Below are 22,296 nucleotides of genomic sequence, written 5' to 3'. Positions count from 1 at the left end.
GAATTTAGTATGTAATTAAAATGACTGAAAAATTAATAGCTCTAGAACAAATTCAAAAGAAAAAAGTGGATGTCAGAGGAGATGTAGTAAAGTACCTTGGATATTAAAAGTTTTTTTATGATAAATCTAAAAATAAGTTTTTGAAATTAAAATCTTCCTAAACCATTAGCTGATTAAGATAAGCAACAAAGAAAAAAAAATTCTTTCTAAAATGTTCTAAAAGTAGATAGATATGTTCTAAGTTGTGAATGCTATATCATTTTATTGAAAAATCTAAAATGAAATATTATGTAATTCATTTTGAGTGATTACACAGATAATGATCATCATCACAAGACAAAATTATTTACTAAAAAATAAAATTATTCCAAAATCCTCATTAGTAAAACAAAGAAAATGTACATATTTCATTTTTTTTCTGTGGGTCAATGAGGGTTAAGTGACTTGCCCAGGGTCATACAGCATGTAAGTGTCAAATGTGAATTCAGATTTGAACTTAGGTCCTCTGGAATCCAAGGCTGATGCTTTATCGACTGTGCCACCTAGTTGTCCCTGCAAAGAAAATTTATTAATGAAATCATATACTACATTGCTAGAAATATAATGTTTTTGCCCTAGCAGTTTATACCACCACTATCTTTTGTTTTGCCCAGTTTTATTTTCACTGTGAAGGAAAGAAATCAGAAAGTGTAATATACTCACTTTTGGACTAAAAACTTTGGTTCAAAATTAGATGAGGTCTAGGTTGATTTTAAAATGTGTTCAAAATATACTTAATGATCAATGTCAGTGAGGACTTAGAGGTCCTCTTTTGGAGGGAATATTTTATATGATCACAGCGCTATCAATTGTGGATGAAATTATTGTAATAATAATGGCCAATAAGGGGAAGCTAGGTGGCGCAGTGGATAAAGCACAGGCCCTGGATTCAGGAGGACCTGAGTTCAAATCCGGCCTCAGACACTTGACACTTACTAGCTGTGTGACCCTGGGCAAGTCACTTAACCCCCATTGCCCCACAAAAAAAACAAAAACAAAAACAAACAAAAAAAACAAAACCAAAAAATAATAATGGCCAATAGATAGCTACTGAGTAGTTGTCAACTGCATCATTTTTTATATATAAAAAACAACTATCTCATGATAATGGTGAAGAACTGATTATATGACTTTTAGAAATCATTTTAGGTCATTTGATTTTTTTATTTCCACTACCCCCCCCACCCTTTGAAAGGGATCATTTTACATTATTTGTATTTTTTAAATGAGTTTACAAATGAGGTTTTAATTTAAGGAGATTTTAAACATGGTACAAAGGAAAAGGAGCTTGCCTTAGAATCAAAGGACTTTGTATTGAATTCTTTTATTGAATAATTGTATATAATGTATTAAACAGTAATTGTATTGAATTCAGAAAAGATCTGCTACTTTTGACATTTGTGACCTTGGACAAGTGATTTAATTTCTTTGGGTCTCAGTTCTTCATTCATGAAATTATAAAGTTGGATATGCTGTTTTCAGCAAACTCTAAAGTAACTTTCAACTATAAATCTATGATCCTATGGATCCTGTGAATAGTGTAAGAGTACTATGTTGAGGTAAAAATGTTTACTATCCAATGCAGTTGTGTCTTTTCTTCTCAAGTATAGAAATATTGACATAATAATGAGGGAAATTTTGAAGGGATTAAGATAACAACAATGGGATTTCCTAGAATTGAAGGAAAATGGACGTTCATTTTCCAAAGGAGATTCCTACATTTTTATTTTCTGGTCATTAGAACTAATAAGTAAGTGATCAGTCCAAATGGTATACTGTCTCCAATGACCTGGTGAGAGGCAAAAGTCCATGTGTTTGCAGTTTATGTTTGAAATCACCTAGTATTGTGTTCTAAAGCTATGGCTCCCTATTGAAGAATGTTGCTTCATTTCTCTTGTGCCAATGATAACAAAACACAGCATTAAAGCTCAGGGCCAGGCAGAAAGCTGGATGCAAATCCCATGGACTTTCAGGGCTAATGTTGTTAGGTTAATGCCTCAAGCTCAGCAAAGACTAGATTCACATGCTTTTCTCTATATCTCTCCTGTCTATCTTCTCTCACCCTTTCTTTTATTTCTTTGGCTCTAGATTAAATAGATACAAAATACTAAAAAAAGAAAAAGATCTTGTGCAATTTAGTACTCTAGGAAGCTGATGCATTTTTTTTGGGGGGGGGTCAGGGCAATGAAGGTTAAGTGACTTGCTCAGGGTAACAGAGCTGGTGTCAAGTGTCTGAGGCCGGATTTGAACTCAAATACTCTTGAATCCAGGACTAGTTCTTTATCCACTGCGCCACCTAGCTGCTGCCAAAATGATGCATTTTTACTAGCATTGCATTTCACCAATTCTCCTTTCTGCAACACTTGGGTTCTGCAGTTAATGACAACAGAGAACTCAATGGCTATAGTCTCTTAGTAATCCTTGAAAACAATTTCCATGTCAGTAGGATAGAAACATAATTCCTAAGGATTCAGCTAGACCATAGAAATGCAACTATATTTTGACAATCCAACACAAATTATTCTGATGACATAGAAAATGGGAAGCAGTGTACTGACTTAGAAGAACATGGAACATATCAATCCCAAAACTTGATTTTTTTAAAAAGATAAAACAAGTAATGATAAATAAAATAATTTTTAAAATAATTATGATCCAGTCATAAAAATAATGTCATGAACAATAAAATCCATAATGAGTTAAGGCATATGATGAATGATAAACATAGCAAAATTTATTTGAAGCTATTTTGAGAGTAAGGGGATGACCAAAGAAGAGATCACAGAATCTAGCAATTTCTTTGGATAGATAAGATAAAAATACATTATGAAGAAAAATAATGATTAATTCCTCGACTCTTGTTTTCTTTCCTTTTTTTATATCAAGCAGAATCATTTTCAAAATAATAAATATAAAATAAAATTATTTCTTAGAAATGGAAATTCAGAATAAATGAAGAGATAAGGGAGCACTTAGCAGTCCTTAATAACTTTGTGACAGAAAGAATGTATAGAGATAATTTCTGAGCTTGCTCAGCTGAGCTTTTCAGTCTATGAAAAATCAAGGATGATGGTATGGAATGTAAAATTCAAGATATGACTAGATCTTGCTTTAGTTTTCATAGATGACAGTGGATTCTTCAAACTATAGGCTGAGGATTTTGACTATTCAACATGTAATAATGTTTTCTAGAGTTCTGGGAATCACAGACAATTTTGTAAAGTCAGAAAATTATGCACTTCTCACAACACTAATTTTATTTCCTTTTATCAAAAGGCTGATCACCTACTTTATTACAGGAATGATATAAATACATTGTTTTAACAATAAAATATTGGAGAAACTTTGGTTAACGTGCTGCTGAATGGTCCTGAGGTCAGTGGAGGATTAATATCTAGAACATTTATCTCTCATTCATCTTTTAAAGCAAGCAGCCTCTCTAAGAATGACTAATGGTTCGGGGGAGGCTAGATAGATGCAGTTTGAATGAACCACAGAAAGTTTGGTACCCAGTCCAGTGGTTTTTTCAAACTTGCTTCTATTTCTTGCCTCTTATATCTTGATTGACAATCTCCTGAAGTCAAGACCTCTCAAGAGAATCCCATTTTTTACAGGCATGATACAAAGCAGTTTCACTGACTTTATTGAGTATGAATCAAGTGCATAGGGACCTGATCCACAGTTAAGTGGGATTTTTCTTCTGTCCCTTGGTTCTTTGAGAGGTCTGTTTCTTCCTCTAGAAAGCTCTGCACCCCTATATAGAAACACTCACTTTTCTGGAAGCATTCTAAATAGGATTATACCCAAAGCAGAGAGGTACATTTGGTTGTCCATAAAAGTTTCTCCTAAGACTGTAACTTTTTTGATTTATACTAAGGGAACTCATTTTAGGAACTCAAATTCTTGGGCTGCTTCTACAGAAATACATAGTTTACATTGTGAGTAAGGTTTGATACATAAAAACAAATATCTGGCATAGTGTTCTCATGTAAACTTTACCTTGTTATTAATTTCCAGGTCTGTCATCTATTTATTCAGCATGATATCACAATATGTCATTTGACTTTATATAAAAGTTCAAATGGAGATGATTTAGCACTAGTCCCATTAGAATTAGAGCCAGCACGGTTGTAGTTTGTGATCCATTGATGTGAAGTACATAAAATACAAATGCATTATTTTAATCATCATTATTAATATCATTAATAATATTATTTGACTTATTATACATGCTCATTTTTCTCTATTTTTAACAAATGCAACTTTTAAAATGTTATCTGATTTCTTAGGTACTGTTCTATCACACAGCTACATTATTATGCAAGGTTAATGAAAAGCCACAGTTCCGAAAGGTAAGTATGGAAATGACCGACAAATGGGAATGGACAATCTGGTTTGGGCCAAAATAAGAATTGTCCCAATCTCATTTTTATCCTGGTGAATCTTAATTAGACTTATGGTAAGCCGCATTAGTATTAATAAGGATTAATGTCATTGATTGTGATAAGCAGAGCATACAAATCAATATATGCTGCCATATCAATATGTGAACAGAAACAAGAATAACCATTTCAGTTCCTAATAGCAAACTGTGCACAGAGTTCAATATTTGCTGTGTGGATTTGAAACAACTCAAGGAGCTGGGATCACAAGCTTTGTACACAAAAGGAAAGTCTAATTGTGATGGATAAGTGTTAGAACTAGGGAACAAATTGCTTTGATAGACACAAAAGTACCATCGTGGACTCTGAGATTTACCTGTAGAGTTTATTCCCTACCAAAGTCTCAGCCTGGCCTCTCAGTCCCAAGTCATTAGAAAGTAGAAGTAGGATCAACTACTTCGTCAAGCAGTCTCTGCTGAGTGCTTCCCATGACACAAGGTGCTCAATTAGACACTGTGGGAGATACAAGGAAAATGTCAGAAAATAAACTAGTCTGCTCTCAAGAAGCTTATAATAATGTGAGGAAGAGAAGACTAACAGACAAAACAACTGGAGAATAGTACAATACCTAGATCATCAAATGTGAACAAGAACATTCCCAAGTTTCTGTCCAGGACTAATTCTATAATCCAGTGATTCTCAAGTGTGGCAAAACCCTGAGTGTCACAGGAGGTTTAAAAGGAGACATGTCTAACAGTCTTGGGAAAATAGGATAGTTTTCATCTATTTTGTAGAACTTGTGAATACTCAAAGAGGAGGAGTTATGGTAAAGGTGAATAGTAGGGAGAACAAGAATGAGGAATAACATGAGAAATAGTGTTGAGGTAGAATTAGGAATGGGGTTCAGAAAGAACTTTAAAAAGGCTGGCCTGAATGAAGTAAAATATTTGAGGCATAGTGGGTAAACTACTGATGGGTAGCAGCTTTCTATCTGTTCAAAACATGGATCTGTAGGTATATTGTGAGGATGATGCCAGGCCCAAGACTTGGTCCTTAGGTTTGGGTTTAGGGACTCCATGTTTTTTGTTTGTTTGTTTTTTATTAGTTCAATCAAGGATAACTAAGCTTGGAGAATTGATTCAAATTTAGAAATAATCAAAAAGGAACTGATTCATATATGTAAATCATTTTTTTCACAATGAGGATGCATCATGCCTTTAAATTATCATAATCTTTAATTTTCTCATTGTGCCCTATGCCTTGCTACTTCTAAACTTATTCTTTATTCTTAATATTATCTCCAATTCCCCCCATCATTCATTATATTCCTAAACCACCACCCTTGTCCTACCTAGCTACATTCTCCTTATAATTGACCCTGGATAAATGAATTTAACACTACATCATCCTTAACTTTCAAATCATTTGGCCCCTGTCTATCACTAATCAGACCCCAACCTTTGATTAGCCCCACTCTTTTGCTTCTACATAAGAACTGATGAATAGAGGTGAAGGAAATTAGTAGTCTCCTTTCCTCAAATCTCTCCTTCCTCCTGTCTCTAACCAAGTACATGTCAGTGATTATTTGTATGAGGAATATCCCCACAAGTAAGGGGGAGCCCAGCTGAGGGAAGGGCTGTCCTCCCAAGTCTCAAAGGGACCCATAATAGACATCTCTTGCTTCTTTCCTATTACCCTTCTCAAAGGGAAACTTTCATTCCTATCAGGAGAGGAAGTAGGAAGTTCAGTCCTATAGGCCACTCTGCTCTTCTCAGAGACAGGTAATACTGGACTAGAAATAGATTGATTTCAGTAATTTTTAATCATGTCTGATACTCTGTGACCCCAATTAGGGTTTCTTGGTAAAGATATTGGAGTGGTTTGTCATTTCCTTCTCTAGGTCATTTCAAAGATAAGGAAACTGAGGCAAACAAGGTTAAGGGACTTGCCCAGGGTCACACAACTAGAAAGTGTCTGAAATCAGATTTAAACTCAGGAAGATGTGTCTTCCTGATTTGATATCTGACACTCTATATACTGTTCCACCAAGCTGCCCCCATTGTGTTAGGTAGTCCCTGAATATATTATCAGAATCATAGAATGTAAATGATTTTTTTGAGGTCATCTTGTCTAACTTCCCTCATTTGACATGTGTGTGTACATATGTGTGTATGTGTGTATGTGTATCCAGAGAGAAATTACCTACCCATGGTCAAAGAGGTAGCAAATGGAAAATGGAAAATGAATCCAGTGTACAACACTGTCTCTATATATGGAGAAACAGGTCAACAAACTCATTGGTTAAATTTTCACAAACATCACTGAACCATGGCTGAACCATCACTAGTATAGGCTGATTGGGGCTTTTTCCTAAAGCACTTTTATCTGTGTAGTGAAGATTCTTTCTCTGAGAAATCCTCTGACCAGAGACATCTACTCTCCCTTCTGGCACTAAGCTACAGACCACAGTGCTATTACTATGGTACTCCTCTCCTGGGTTCTGTCTTCTTATACTACCACCTAGTCTGCCACTTGCCAAGTCCCGTGTTAGGGGATCAATCTTGTCATGGTAGTGTTGTTACTATTGGAGTTTTGCCTCTAGGAAATAGGCCACCACATCTTTTATTATAACTATAGTTGAGATGAACAATTCTTATTGTGAGGAAAGGGAAACATGATAAACAATTTACATCAAGCACAAAAACATCTTTAGTTACAGTTATACTCCTTGGAGTGTGTGTGTGTGTGTGTTTGTGTATGGAGGGGAGTGAAAATACTCTTACCCCACCCCTCTATCTTTCACAATACTTCTCTTAGATTGTTTTTATCAAACTTGTATCTATTTTTTGGATAACATTATTTGTCTAGGGCAAAGTTTCTTAAAAACTTGGTTATGAACCCTTATGGAATCACATAAATGAATGTGGGTATCATGAAAAATTTTGCAAAAGTATGTCTATTTTATATAGCTATATATGGCAAGACAGAATGTAACAATATAACTTCTATGATTCCCATATCTTGATTTCTCAAGGCTGTATATATGTAAGGACAACCAATAAAAACCTGTTGATTAATTGCAATAGATTGACCTGAGGGATTCCAGAAGGATGGGAGTAGCAGTTTTACTGACCCTGGGACCCACTGCTCTCCTGTGCTGAAAGTTTTGCTTGCCATCCCAAATTTACAAGCTGTGATTCCCAGTCTGTTATTCTGTGGTCTTAACACCAAATCTAGGAACTTATGTTCTTGTCAAATTGATGTACAATTAGCAGCCTAAGAAAATTCCTGCTTTTCTGTTCTTCAAAGCAAATGGAGGTTGTCATAATTTTCACACCCTTGTAGGTTGTGGGTGTATGAAGATCCATCTGTATTTGCTTTTTTAAAATAACAACAGACATTGGGCAGGCAAGAGGAATTTTTTCCCCAATGAATTATTAGATTTGAATATCTATATTATTACCAGCTTACCTGTAAATAGTGTCCTCTTCTCATTGTCTTTGGTAGATTTTTTATGAGGCATAGATAAAACAACAACAAGTTGTTCACAGAGTTGGAATGCTTAGCTTTCTCATGTCTCAAGCAGAATTCTATAAAGGATTGCCCTATGAAAGACAGTATATGAGGAACTTAATAAAAAAAGAGGCTATTCTGTTTTCCCTGTAGTATTTGCATTCCTCTTTGGAGGCCACAGAGAAAATGACCAAGGGATTCTAGATCTTAGAATAGGTTTTAAGTAGTTATGTATATGAACTACCCACCAAATTGGGGAATCCTTGACAGATGATGATCCTGACTCTGCTGAATATCCCCAGTGCTATATACTTCATGCCCACTGATCTGGAAAGCCAGTTCCACTGTTCAGGTTGCAAAGGTTTGTCATGCAGGGGTGGGAGTGGGGATAAGCTCCCACTCTCTATAAAATGCTCCAATAGCCTGCATCTAAAATAGCCTCTGACAACCGAAGCCCAACTACTGGCCTTCTCTTGGCAGAACTGTTTCCACTAACAAGAGAAGGGGCGAAGGCGAGTCACTGGCACCTTAAAAACCAGTTGCTTCAGTCAGGTGGGGCTCGTTAGCCTTGGCAGGCAACCCACCTAGGGGAAGGAACCCTGATTTTAAACCTCTGCTGCCTTGCAGCTATACCCATATATGGGAAAGGCTTCTGGAGTTAACCCAAAGAAAAATCAGGATTCGGAGTCCCTTAGGCAGTTGGATGTTGGATATCACATCCCTCTGGCAACTCCTGCAGTGGCACTGGTTCCAAACTATATTGGCCCTGCCTCTCCTTTGGATCCACCAGTGTTGCGGAGAGGGAAAACCTGCTGCATGGGCAACAGCTTGTTTTCCATATTGATCCACCCAGGCCAGCATCCTGGAGAGGACACTCCAGCTATTCCTCATGGGGTAGATACAACACGGAATTCGGCAGTTACTGGTTATAAGTCACTCATGAGCTGCAGCTCCCATATCTGACTGCACAGCCACACTGTGGCCTGTGGCTCTTCAAGGCGCTGATCCATGGTTGTCCGGGACTGATGGAGGCCTACACACACTGTTCCATATTTCTACTTGTTCTTTTAAAAAGAAGCAAAAAAATATAAGGGAGGCTGGCATAGTAAGTTTAGTTGATTAAAGCATGTTCTTAAGGCAAATAAGATCATAGATCCTATAAAGATATGAAATCCAAAATAAATAAGCAAAATAGATGAACAATGAAATGAGAGAGAGAAAGAAGAGAGAAAGAAGAGAGAGAGGAGAGAGATTTACAAATTCATATTTCATTCCATATGACATGGATTAATCCAATCCATTACTGTACAGGAATCTCCTCTACACAAAGGGATGCATACACATAGGACAAGGTCATTACCTTAGATAGTTTAAAATATGTTGGTTACTTACCATCCAATTAGAAAATTCTGTTAGTTTCAAAATGTTTACACTAGGAACATTGGATTACAGTAAATAAAATTGGATTTTAATTCTATCTTTACCACCTCCAGCTTTTTGAAAGGGAGCAATAATACCTGTGTCAGAGTTGCTGATAGGATCAAATAAGACAAATAGTAAATACAACACTTTGTCAACCTTACATTGCTATATAAATGTCAGCTATCATTATTATTTCCTCCACTTGAGAAATCTTATCTCTCCTCTGATCTCATGGTATTTTGTATTTCTTTTATGCATTTTTTATATGTGGCATTATATTTTTCTGTCTATACGTTCTATTGTATTGCTAAATAATAAGAGTGGATGATAAATAGATGATTGATAGGTAGGTAGACAGATAGGTAGATAGAAAGAGATAAAGATAGAGAGAGAATTTGAAAACTTTAAATTGCCATCAAGACTTAACTAAGATGGTGGTGACTATAGACAAGCTCTGAAAATTATTTATAGTTTAGCTATTTATGAATTTGCTTCAGTATGCTACGCTTAGCATGCTTTATAAACTGTTATTGTTGAATGGGTCCATTCCATTTCTGAGCATAATGATTCAGTTGTCTCCTTCTTAGAATTTAGAGGATCAAAAGACAAAACACACATATAAACAAGATGTATACAGAGCAATAAAGGAGAAACTCAGAATATTTTGTAACACAAATTATAACTATTCAAAATTTAATAAGAAGATTAGCAAATAATCACAATCATAATCATAACAATAAAATAGCTAGCATTTTTATAGTACTTACTATGTGCCAGGCACCATGCTTAGTGTTTGAAAATTATTATCTCATTTTATTGTCACAAGTCCAAGAGCTAGGTACTGTTATAAGTGATTTGCTCCAGGTCACATAGTCAATAATTGTCTGGAGTCAAATTTGAACTCAAGATTTCCTGACTCCAGACCCAGTGCTATTCATTGCATTTCTTAGCTGCTCCCTTCATGATAAAGTCCAACTTTTTTCTGGAAATCAAGATCCTATGGGATATGGTCTCACCTACTTTTAAAACCCAATTTCCTACCACTATCAAGCATGGACATTCCATTCTGTCATTCTACCATATACAATATTTTTTTTCAGAGCCTGTGTTATTATTACTATAACAAATAAATTACAAAAACACAAACATGTATTTTTCAGGAGTTGTTTTAAGATCTTTAGTGCTGAAGGGAAATTCAGAGTCCATGTAGTGCAAAGTCCTTTTTAAAAAAAGAAAGAAACAGGCCCAGGAATTATAAATGATTATGAACAAGGTTACAAGACTACAAAACTGATGTTTTCAGTTTGGTATAGTGTAGAAAAGAGAACTCTGTTTTATAACACTTCTTGATTTAGTTCTCAGTGTCTAGACAGCTCCAGGAATAACTTCTGCTTAATTTGATCTAATAAATGAGGGAGGGTGCCTAGTCTGATCAGAATTTAGGTATAGGTGCTCAGAATCTAGGTCACCTTACCAGTTTTTATAAATGTACTGAAAACCCTTTCAGCAGACACTGAGAAGGACTATACCACCCACTTCCCTAATTAACAGTATTTGCACATAACCTATGACAACTGAATTAAGTGAAAAATTTCCCCATGTTTTGACTCTCTTCTTCTATCTCCTCCCCTACCACTCATTCCCTCCTTTCTCTTTTTCTCTCTCTGTCTCTGTTTCTATCTCCCCTGCCCTCCCTCTCTCCCTTTTTCTTCTCCCCCTTCCCTATTTAAAAAAGAGACTGGAGAAAACACTGAAAAGAACTTTTAATATATATTTTCCCCCGACTCTGCATAAATCCAAGAACATTTATATGCTAATCAAATCAAAATAGAAATTATTAGTGACTGGATAGCCCCAACATGGTTGTTATTTTCCCATCAACATATGATAAGAGCTCTGATGCTGAATTGAAGAGCTGAATATTATATAAGCCCACAAAGGTGATAGTACATGACAGGCTTAACCATTATTAAAACCTTAGAAACCCTGCCCCACCTATTACATATTTATTCACCATTTACAAACTGTAAATATTAGCAAAAATGCACAAAGATACAATGTGGGTAAATTCTTAATGTGTAATGAAATTATTCATGACTCACCAAGAGCCAAATAACTCCACAAATAAGATGAAGGTTAATGCATGCGGATGAATATGAAGAAGAGTCCAGTGCCAAAACCTAACACCGCATGTCCTTTCCCTAGTTGATCTTGGAATAAAATTAATGCAACCTCATTATCATGGTTAAGAGAAATATCTAGGGAAGAGAAGCAATAACTTTCACTGAAGAAAAGATAGGAGGCAGACCAGATCCAATACCTGACCTCTGTGGAGTGGTCTGGAACCCATCATTACTCTGGGCCTTTCACAGCTGACTGGTTTTTAGAGATAAAACTCTCTCTGTGTTAAAGAAAAAATCTACATATTTAGTTTGTCTTTTGGCAGTTTACCTTATCTACTCTCTAACTGGAGAGGTCAGCTAAGGGTTGGGAAGAGCTATGATATGTAATCGCAGGTGAGCGAATAATGGGGAATTGGAGAAGAGGCAAACAAAAGGAGCAGGGATAATGGGCCCAGTGGGGACTTTTTATTCTGATTTCCAGGGTTTCTGGTGTTCTTATTTATAATGATCACAGACAACAGTACAGCAGGTCTAAATTTACACTTCCCATTTTTAGCGCTGTAATGCACGCTCAAGAGAAATCCTGTCTGCAGTGAATGGGTAAGCAGAAGAATTTCAGTGGCAGACTCAATTTGCATCTACATTCAATATGCTACTTTAGAGTTTCCAACCACAGCAGAAATTACAGCATGGCTCTGATTTTCATAGAGTCTCAAGAAATGAAGTGAGAACAAGATAGGCAGGAATTCGATCTCATGCAAATGTCCTGGGCAAAGCCTAGGGCATTATTTCAACAGAGGCCACTGATGAATACTTGATATTAATGTTGCTAATAATACCTCAAAGCATCATTATAGTAATATATACATTGTATTAGCATTATTTCATTATCAACACAAATCCATTGGACTCCTGTGGAGCTCCAAATCTTGGAGTAGAAAACATACTCATTTTCATTTAAATGATAGTGGAATTCCAGTCTAAGGATTAGATATTTGGATAAATTATGAGCAAGATCCTTGTCATTTCCTTCCTTCTTTAATATATTCTGACATAATTTGTAAAGACACTTCAGAAAAACTTATTGCGACTCATAGCACTTATTGAAAAACTCCCAACTAGCAATTTTAGTTCCTAGGGCAAGTAGTGCAAAATGTGCCCAAAAGTTGACTTTATAGTTTGATAAAAAAATAATATGAGGAGATGGGACAAATTGGGGCATGATAGAAGATGTGAGAGATCCTGTAATACTAGGGCACTAGAGAAACCCTAAGATTTCTGCTGGGTAAAGGGAGAAACCTTGGAATAAGAACCCCTATATGGGTCGTGGGACACAAGAACACAACATTATCATTGAGGGCAGTGATGTGAGGGTGAACACATCCTAGGGAAATTGGATTGAGGAGAGGTGCTTACTTGATATGTGCCTGCAAGGAGGTGAAAAAGAGGTAGTGATGTGGGAGTTTTAATATTAACCAATTAATTTAGAGAATTATGTATTAACCTCATTTTTCTATACATTTTCCTGAGAGACAGAGGACTAAGGTTCAGGAAAGTCTGATGGTGAAGAAGCAGATCTTTGGGAAAGCCTAAAAGCAGTGGGGTGTCACCTTCATCACCACGAAGTCTGACAGCATCCTGGGCATGGCCTTCTCCAGCATCATGGTGGCCTCCTGTTGTACAGGTCTTTGACAACCTCATGAATCAGAAGCTGGCGGAGAAGAATGTGGTCTCCTTCTACCTGAACAGGGACCCTACAACCCAGCCTGGAGGAGAGCTGATGTTCAGAGGCAGGTACAGCAAGTCCTATAAGGGTGACTTCACCTACCTCAACATCACCCACCAGGCCTAATGTCAGGTCCACATGGAGATGGTGAAGGTGAAAAGTGACCTAACCCTGTGCAAGGATGGCTGTGAGGCACCTCCCTCATCACCAGCCCCAAAGAAGAGATCAAGAGCCTGCACAAAGCTCTGGGGGCTGTGATGCTGATACAGGGGAAGTACATGTTCCCCTGTGAGAAGGTGACCAGCCTCCCATCTGTCTCCTTTGTTCCGGAGAACAAGGCTTTTGAGCTCACAGGCAAGCAGTACATCCTTAATGTGAGTCAGGCTGGCCAGACTGTATGCCTGAGCAGCATCATAGGTATGCACATCCCCCCATCCACGGAGCCTCTCTGGATACTGGGTGATATCTTCATTGGGCAGTACTGCACCACATTTGACCCAGTCAACAACCGCGTGGACTTCACCAAGGGCTGCTGACCACCTATTTCCTGGCTCAAGCTCTCCCTCGCCTCTCCGCTGGGGGTGGGGTGGGGCGGAGGGGGTTTGGGTAGAGGTGGGGGCTTCATTCAGAAGAATGTAGAGGGAAAGGTCCAGAGAAACCACTTGTCCCCTCAAGCCCTAAAGATGCCCACCCACCACTTCATAGGGCCACTGGAGGCCCCTGTCCTCATCACCCACCACTCTGGTCTTGTCTGAGTCTTCCATGATGAAGGCTTCCTCCCCTGACCCCCAGTCCCCACACTCCCAGGTAAACAAGGACCTGAGCATTTATGTCTGTCCTCTGGCCATTGGGGAGCCATGCTGAAAGCAGAAGGAGCACTGTCTTGAGTTAGTCCTTGGGAGAGAAACCACCTCCCCCAGGGTCAGCGTCCTGGGCCTCACTTCACTCCTGAAGATGAAGCTTCACCTCACAGTTGAAGCACTTCTGTTGTGGTCCCCTGCCTCCCAGGCCTGAGCAGATGGAGAACTGGGGGTTGCCTAGCCTGAGTTCCGGGTCGGGCGGCCACCTCCTGGGAGGCTGAATTGTAGGTTTGGGCCCTGGGGCAGCAGGTGGTCCCCAAAGCACTGGGGGATTGGGAAGGGGACCAGCTCTGGTAGGCCCCACTCAAGCTGTGAGCTTGGACCTCCAGCCCCTTCCCAGCTTCTCTCTCACTGCTGTGATTGCAGAACAGTTGGAGTAAAAATACATGTTTTGGGGGGACCTTTAAAAAAAAACACAAAAAACCAAAACATTTTACTGAGTGAAAGTGCTATCAAAATGGAAACATGCAATTTTAAATTTCTATTTTAAATTGCTGTGTTCTTTAAATATTGGTGTCCGTGACCAAGGTCCAATTGCCCTGTACTAGTTATCGTTTATGTTTATATGACTATATGATTCATCTGTCAATTTACCCTTAAAATTATAAATTATATCTTTTGTCAGTTGTATTCCCCTTCCCCTACCAAATGAAACTACTTTGGAAGTGATAATAACAAAATAAAGATATAAAAAGAAACAACTAAATTAACTTAAACTGATTGCTGTAATATATGCATTTTCTCCAATCTCTGCAGAAAAAAGGGTAGATTTCATTTTTTTCACTTCTTCTTTGGTCATTATAATCATATGGTGTGACTTTTTTTGTTTCTTTTACCATTTACATTGTTGTAGTTGTAGTTGGTATGTGGATTTTTGTTTGTTTGTTTTGGTTTTTTTTGGTTCTCTTGCATTCAAACTGCATCAATTCATCCAAGTGGTTCCATGATTTTCTGAAGTGACTTGTGCACATTGTAGTGATAGTCTATTACTTTCAAATACATCAATTTGTTTAGCTATTTTCCAATTAATGGTCATATACTTTCTTCCTATTCTTTGCTCCTAAAAAATTAGAAAAGCATTACTAGGAATATATTGGTGTCTACATAAGTTTTCTTTCTGCATTTGACATTTTAGAGCATTTTCCTAATGATGGGAATCTCTTAGGCTAGGACTATGGACATTTTAGTCACTTTCTTTGAATCTTTTCAAATTATTTTGTAGTTGAATGTATGAATTCTCAACACTACCAGTGGTATAATGGAGTTCCTTTTCCCAAATCCTTGTAATTTAAATGTGTTTTTATCATTTCTCTAAAGGGTATAAATTAGATATTAACTAATTTTCAGCCTTCTTTGCCTCTTATCTTTTACTTCATTACTTTATAGCATTAATAAATGTATGGGGTGTATGTGTGTGTGTGTGTGTGTGTGTGTGTGTGTGTGTGTGTGTGTGTGTAGGCACTACCTCTACCATCACAGATTAAAACTTACCACCCCTATGTTTTAGTGACCAGGTTTCTTCAGTCACTTTATCCATAAACTATTGTCAACTAGTAGATATCCCTTGCAGTGATGAGCGACTCAACACAATGGCTATGTTAGTCCTTGGATCAGAGATACATTGCTTTGGTGGGACCTGATAGAACTTGGCCTCCACTGGTAGATCCTTTTAGTACATAGGATTACCTACCCACCATGGTAAAAGAGCAACATAGACTTTTAAGAGGTATTGCTAAAATCTAAAACAAAAACAGCATTGTTTTCATCTTGTACAATCATTTTATATTTTTATTAATGTATATCTCTTCTTGCCAACTATTTTGGAAGTTCCTTGAGAAAAGATAAAAATATTTGACTTTTATATCCCCATATAATTGCTTATGCACATAATATTAATAATACCTCATAATTATATACTGTTTTCAGGTATGAACAACAACACACAAAAGTACTTTATCAATACCAACAATCTGAGGCCTAGCAGGAGAAAACATTGGAGCTTGGATTGGGATCCCAAATATCTGACAATGACAATGTCTTTGTTGCTATCACACATTACCACACCTATAGGGATTCCACAAATAGTTGCTGAATGATTGATTTGTTCAATGTCTTACAGGCCTGTTTCTTGTTTATTGACATTGACTCAGGCTCTATTGTTCAACATCCAGGTACCTTAGAAAGCTGATAGTAAAGTAACTCAAAAGAATCAGAAAAAAATGTCATTGATTTGGTACATTGATTTGGATATACTCAGACAAAATTTTATTATATCCATGAAAATGTTCATCTTCTGCATTTCATATTTGCTCCTCTTTGCCTGAAGTGGCTAAAAGACCAGAAGAATGAAGCTGTGCACAAATTCTAGAACATGGAGGAAATAGGTCAACTGGATCAACATGAAAAATCTAAATATTATGGCTTTCTCTTTGGCAAAGGAGGAAACAATCTGATGACCAACATGCTTCTATGCTCTTTGTTTCACTAATCATGTTCTGTTTGCAAAAGAAAGAAAAGCTTGAGCTCTTGATATTAGATTAGATACACCAGGTTCAAATATCTTTTATAAAAATATTTTTTAAACTGTCATAAGTTTTTCCTAAATAATTGTCTGTAATTTTCTATAAACATTCTACTTATTTTTGCCTATAAATGTATACTGTTGGTTTTGAGTTTAGTTTAAATTTTCTTTTGTTTTGATTGGAATGTCCTCTGAAAGACAAGGGCTTCTTTAAAAAAAATCCCCTATATATGTGCATAACCAATATTTCACAGTAGAGGAATTTGAGTGGATAGAAAACTTACATGATACATACATGTACTTATAAATTAGTAGGAGGGCATGATACATACATAACCATGATGTAAAATATCAATAAGTGAATCAAAAGAGTCATGGATGATGTACATATGTGTAGAAGTAGAAGTAGAAGGAATGTTCAAAGTAGATGAATGGGGGCAGCTAGGTGGCGCAGTGGATAGAGCACTGGCCTTGGATTCAGGAATACCTGAGTTCAAATCCGGCCTCAGACACTTGACACTTACTAGCTGTGTGAATCTGGGCAAGTCACTTAACCCCCATTGCCCTGCCAAAAAAAAAAAAAAGTAGTCGAGTAGTTCCATTTTTCTGTAATGTAAACCACATGATAAGGAGTTGTTTGACATTAATGAACAAAAGTAGTGTGGTGGAGGCAGCTAGGTGGTGTAGTGGATAAAGCATCAGCCCTGGATTGAGGAAGACCTGAGTTCAAATGTGGCCTCAGACATTTGATACATACTAGCTGTGTGACCCTGGGCAAGTCACTTAACCCTCATTGCCCTAAAAACAAAACAAAACAAAAAAAGGAGTATGGTGAGAAATTGTGGAAATTCTTGAATGTTGAGTAAGGATTAACATACAAAGATCTATGCTTACAGAATATAAATTTGGTAATAACTTTTTGAATAGGAGTGAATTGGATGTAGACAGGAAGACCTTTTAAGGGATTGTTTTCCAAGTGGCTCTAATGGGCTTTGTCAGGACAGTAGAGCCAATAGGAATCAAGAAGGGGAAGATAGAGAAATAGTTCACATTTACCTTGAAATATGCTTTCCTTCTAGTAACCTTGTAAAGTAGGTATTGACAGTGCAATTATCCTTATTTTGTAGATGAACTAAATGAGTCCCTGAGGGGTTAAATAATCTGCCCAATATCCACATCAGCTAGTGCCAGAGCTCTAGCTCTGTCAGGTTCCATTACTCTAAATGCTCTGCTATTCATTAATAGTAGTTTGTCTCTCAAAGTTAGACATGATATAAATTGGCAATCTTTTTATACTTTTTAATTATTTAATTATTTCATGCACCACAACAGCTATTCCAAATCTTTTTCTTCTATCCTCAAGTATCCTACAATACCTCCTCTTCCTAGCCCCTAAGTTGAGGACTTTGCCTCATATTTCACCAAAAAAAAAAAAAATGATGTAATGAATAGAAAACCAACCTCTTAGCCAAACAACTTCAATTTCAACCATGCCTCTGACACATACTTTTCTAGGACTTTGGGCTCATCATTTAACTTGTCAGTCACAGCTTCAGGAAAGACTCTAAGAATATGTTATGAACATCTTTATGACTTGCAACATTAGAGGAAGTTTCCACAATTGTGAGATTGTCTATTCTGGTAAATCAGAAGTCGGACCAAATAGATAGGTGAAGGGATAAGAATGATTTGGGACACATGCACATGTATGCATATATGTATACAAAGATATTGGTGTATATGCACACATGCCTGTATGCATGTACATGTATGTGGATCTACATATATATGTGTATGGATTGTGCCTGCACATATATATGTATTGCATATGTATATATGTATATATGCATTGTATTTTGCTGCACATGTAAATGCTATATATCTGTATATATGTTGTGCATTTGTTTTGTTGTTTTCCTATAACTGATCTTTCTCTTTCTAAAGAGCATTCCTCAAGATTTCATTCTACTTTCTTCCTTCACTATCACATTTAGTATGTGGTTTTTCAAGCCTGTCATGCATGCAAGGCTAGAAGCATTATGATAATGATCCATTTGGAATATAGCCCTTCCAACTTATCTCCCTAATAAAACAGAATTATAGTTTATAAGGTGACTAAATTAATGATCACACTTTTTTGACAGAGTAGCTAAGGAAGACAAAGTAAGGAGGAAGACAAAGAAGAAATGGAAGAATACTAGAACTTTAGAATTTAAAATGTTTTGAAGAAACATTTTGTGGTGCTATTAATTACTACCTTAGTAACTTCTCTGTCTATACATTCCACTTCTTTTGTACCATCACATCAAACCTCATTACTTGAAAGAAAATCCAGAGATTTTAAGTGAGTATAAGTACCTTAAAATTACTGTCTCATTTGATCCTCCCAATAACTTTGGGGAGTAGGTGCTATTATTATCCTCATATTTTATAGATTAAAAAAGTGAGGAAGAGAGAGATTAAGTGACTTGTCCAGGGCCACATGGATAAATATTTAAGGATTGCTACTCAGGTCTTCCTGACTCTAGGCTGCCATTCTAGTCACTGCTACTGAGCTGTCATATTTCTGAATGATCAAGTTTCCATCTTATTCCACTAAATTGTGAACTCTGTGTGAGTGTGTGTGTGTGTGTGGGGGGATAAATAATCATTCTATCATAATTTTCAGAAATAGTCCAATGGGAAAAATGTAAATCGGGACATTTATTATAAATCATGCTGTTGGTGTTTTCACATCTTGCAACTCCTCTTCTCTTGAAGTAATGGATATGTCCTTGTTGTCTTTCTCTGCACTGGGGCAAGGGTGTCTTTGCCCCAAAGAATTCACTCAGCAGTTGAATGTCATTAAAATTAAAAATACTGATGGAAGAAATGAGCAGAAATAAACAATGAGCAATTTACACACTGAAAACAGTGACATAAGGTGCAGAATAATGGAAAATAGAAAAAAAGGCAATGACGACTAGCTGACAGATTGCTGTCATTTTACTCTCTGGGGTTTTGTCACAACCTTCAGTAGAGATAGAATATTGAACATCTGGTGGACAACTAGTGCGGAACCTCAATGAAGCTGAGAGCATACAGTAGAAGAGGAATGAGACTAAAACTCACAGTAGCTCACTCCTCTTATCAAGCTACATCCTATGCCTGAAGAAAATAAAGTGATAACATCAAATAATAATAACTTCCTTCTGGAGAGAGATGTGTCTATCAATATCTGGATTTCCCTGAAAATATTGTTCTGAAATTATTTTACTTCTCATATGTTCCCTAATCCCCGACCCTAACCCAGCACTACTTATTCCTATGGTTTGGGGTTCTTTTTTAGCATATCAACTGCATTACTCCACGCCCCCCCCCCAAAAAAAAAGAAAAAAGAAACAAAACAGAACTTTCAGAAAATTTAGAGGAAGTATCTGTTGGGTGCTGATTTTAATTGGCTAATGGCTTAGGTGTCTAGCAGCCTTACTAAAATGATTGGAATGGAGTGTGCTGCTTCTTCTCATCAACCTGCCTCCCTAATGACTCAGAATAGGAGTAAGATGATTCATTTAATGGCCTCAGTTCATCCAAGAATGTGACATGCAGAATTATCTTCTTTGATACAATATTGAAAATAACAATCTTAGCAAAGAATATTAAAAGAAACTGATATTTAAATCTAATGTTATTTGAAAACATCACACCTCCAATAGAACCTCTCCAAAACCCCACTGGGAAAAATTAAAGTAGAGTGGAATATTTTAAAAGAACATAGAAGTCATATTACATATGTAATTTGCCCTTCTTTTCTCCTAAGTTGCTTGGGCTAAAATGAAAAAAAAAAGCTGAGTTTCCATATTTTTCACATCCTTTATTACTATTCAGTTTTTGAAGTCTTAAAAGATTTTAAAATTGCATCAACCTCATCCTCATCTTAATCTTCATAATCAAAAATTCAGCTTTGTCTTATTTTCACTAGTTACTTCTCTTTCCAAAAGAATTTTTTCTTTCTTTATTGTCATGTCATATTTCTTAGCTGCCTAATGCCATGCCGTCTTTAGTTTCTATAAGTAATACTGCAGATGTTCTTGCCTTTAACTGTGAGGAAATCCTATTTTCCCCAGAGCTGGTAAAAAAAAAAAAAAACACACACACACACACAACAACACAACATACACATCAGCTGAAAAGGACCCAGGAGACAATGAAAGTCGATGAGCTTTTAGATCCATGTGGGAAACTTGCAACCATGGGGGTTGTGGGCCTTATGGGAGCAATTTTTCCCCGCTGAAATAAAGTGAAAACCTGGCTTGAGGAAAGAATTGAGAAGGGGTGGGGAGAATGAAATGTCGCTCTCTCTATGTACCAAGATGGCATTTGAGTGTCTATGTTTTGGGAGGGGGAATAATGAAGAAAGAAGGAGACCCAGCCAGTTTGCCTCATTTAAAGGCAAGCAAAAAAAAAAAAGTTGAATAGTCCACCAGTCCAGTTCCACTGGGGTCATGATGAAAAATGTCCCAATTAAAGGAGAAGTATTTCTGAGTCACTTTCACATAACAAATTTGTCAGACACACTGAAGGAAAAGAAATGAAAAACAACAAAAGATGATTGCATATTTTGCTCTGTAATAATTTAGCAGTGATATTGCAGAACTCATTGTTTTTTTTTTCAAGAAAAGGAATAATACAAAGCAGCACATGATCTACAATCAAGTTTATTGTGGACCAACTTGCCTAATCTCTTCCTTCCCCCCTCCCCTGCCCTCACCACCACCACTCCTTAAACTCCTTTTCATTTATATCTATAAGGGGGTGACTGTCTTGTGTCTGAGGCTGGGTTTTGGCTGGGATCCTCCTGGGTCCAGGGTGGATGCTTTGTCCACTGTGTCACCTAGCTGCCACATGATGACATCTTTAGGGTTAAACTGAGGGGTGAGGGGAATATTTAATCTGGGCAGCAAATGAGCCTAATACTCATCATAATTGGCTCAAAGACCTCAATCTCACCAGAATTGGCTCAATGAGGGAATAACATACACACTCAATTGGGTAATCTCTCTAACCCTGCAGGAAAATAGGAGGGGAAGGGGATAAAGAGAGATGGGCAAATGAAAGGAGGGCAGATTGGGAAAGAGGACAAGCAGAAGCAAATCCTTTTTGAAGAGGGATAGGATGAAAGAAGATAGATAATAGAGTAAATATCATGGAGAAGGGAATAGGATTGAGGGAAACATTTAACAATAGTAATCAAGAAAAATAAAAATGGGGGAAAATTGTATAAAAATATTTATAGCAACTCTTTGTGGTGGCTAAGAATTGGGAATCAAGGGAATGCCCATCAATTGAGGAATGACTGAAGAAGCTGTGGTATATGATTGTAGTGGAATGGTATTGTGCTATAGGAAATGACAAACAGGATGATCCCAGAAAAAACCTGGAAAGACTCATATGAACTGATGTATAGTGAAGTGAGCAGAACTGGGAGGACATTGTGCATAGTGACAGCAGTATTGTTCTATGAGCAATTGTGAATGACTTAACTATTCTCAGCAATACAATCCAAGACAATCCCAAGGGACTAATGATGAAGCATACTATGCAACCCCATAGAAAGAACTGATAAAAAGAGCACTTGTGGATTTTACATATATAACATATCAGATTGGTTGCTGTCTTGTGAAGGGGGAGGAAAGTGAGGGAGGGAGAAAAATTTGGAACTCTAAATCTT

The 22,296-nt window shown here is 37.0% G+C and overlaps 1 pseudogene; it reads left to right on the top strand.

The window, feature by feature from the left end:
- LOC122748828 overlaps positions 1–13,741 on the top strand; it is a 51,408-nt pseudogene extending 37,667 nt beyond the window's left edge.
- Positions 13,742–22,296: the final 8,555 nt, after the last annotated feature.

Source organism: Dromiciops gliroides, chromosome 1, assembly GCF_019393635.1.
Source record: "Dromiciops gliroides isolate mDroGli1 chromosome 1, mDroGli1.pri, whole genome shotgun sequence".
NCBI classification, from domain to species: domain Eukaryota; kingdom Metazoa; phylum Chordata; class Mammalia; order Microbiotheria; family Microbiotheriidae; genus Dromiciops; species Dromiciops gliroides.
Note: the sequence above shows the minus strand (reverse complement) of the source record. Positions and strands in the feature narration are given on the sequence as shown.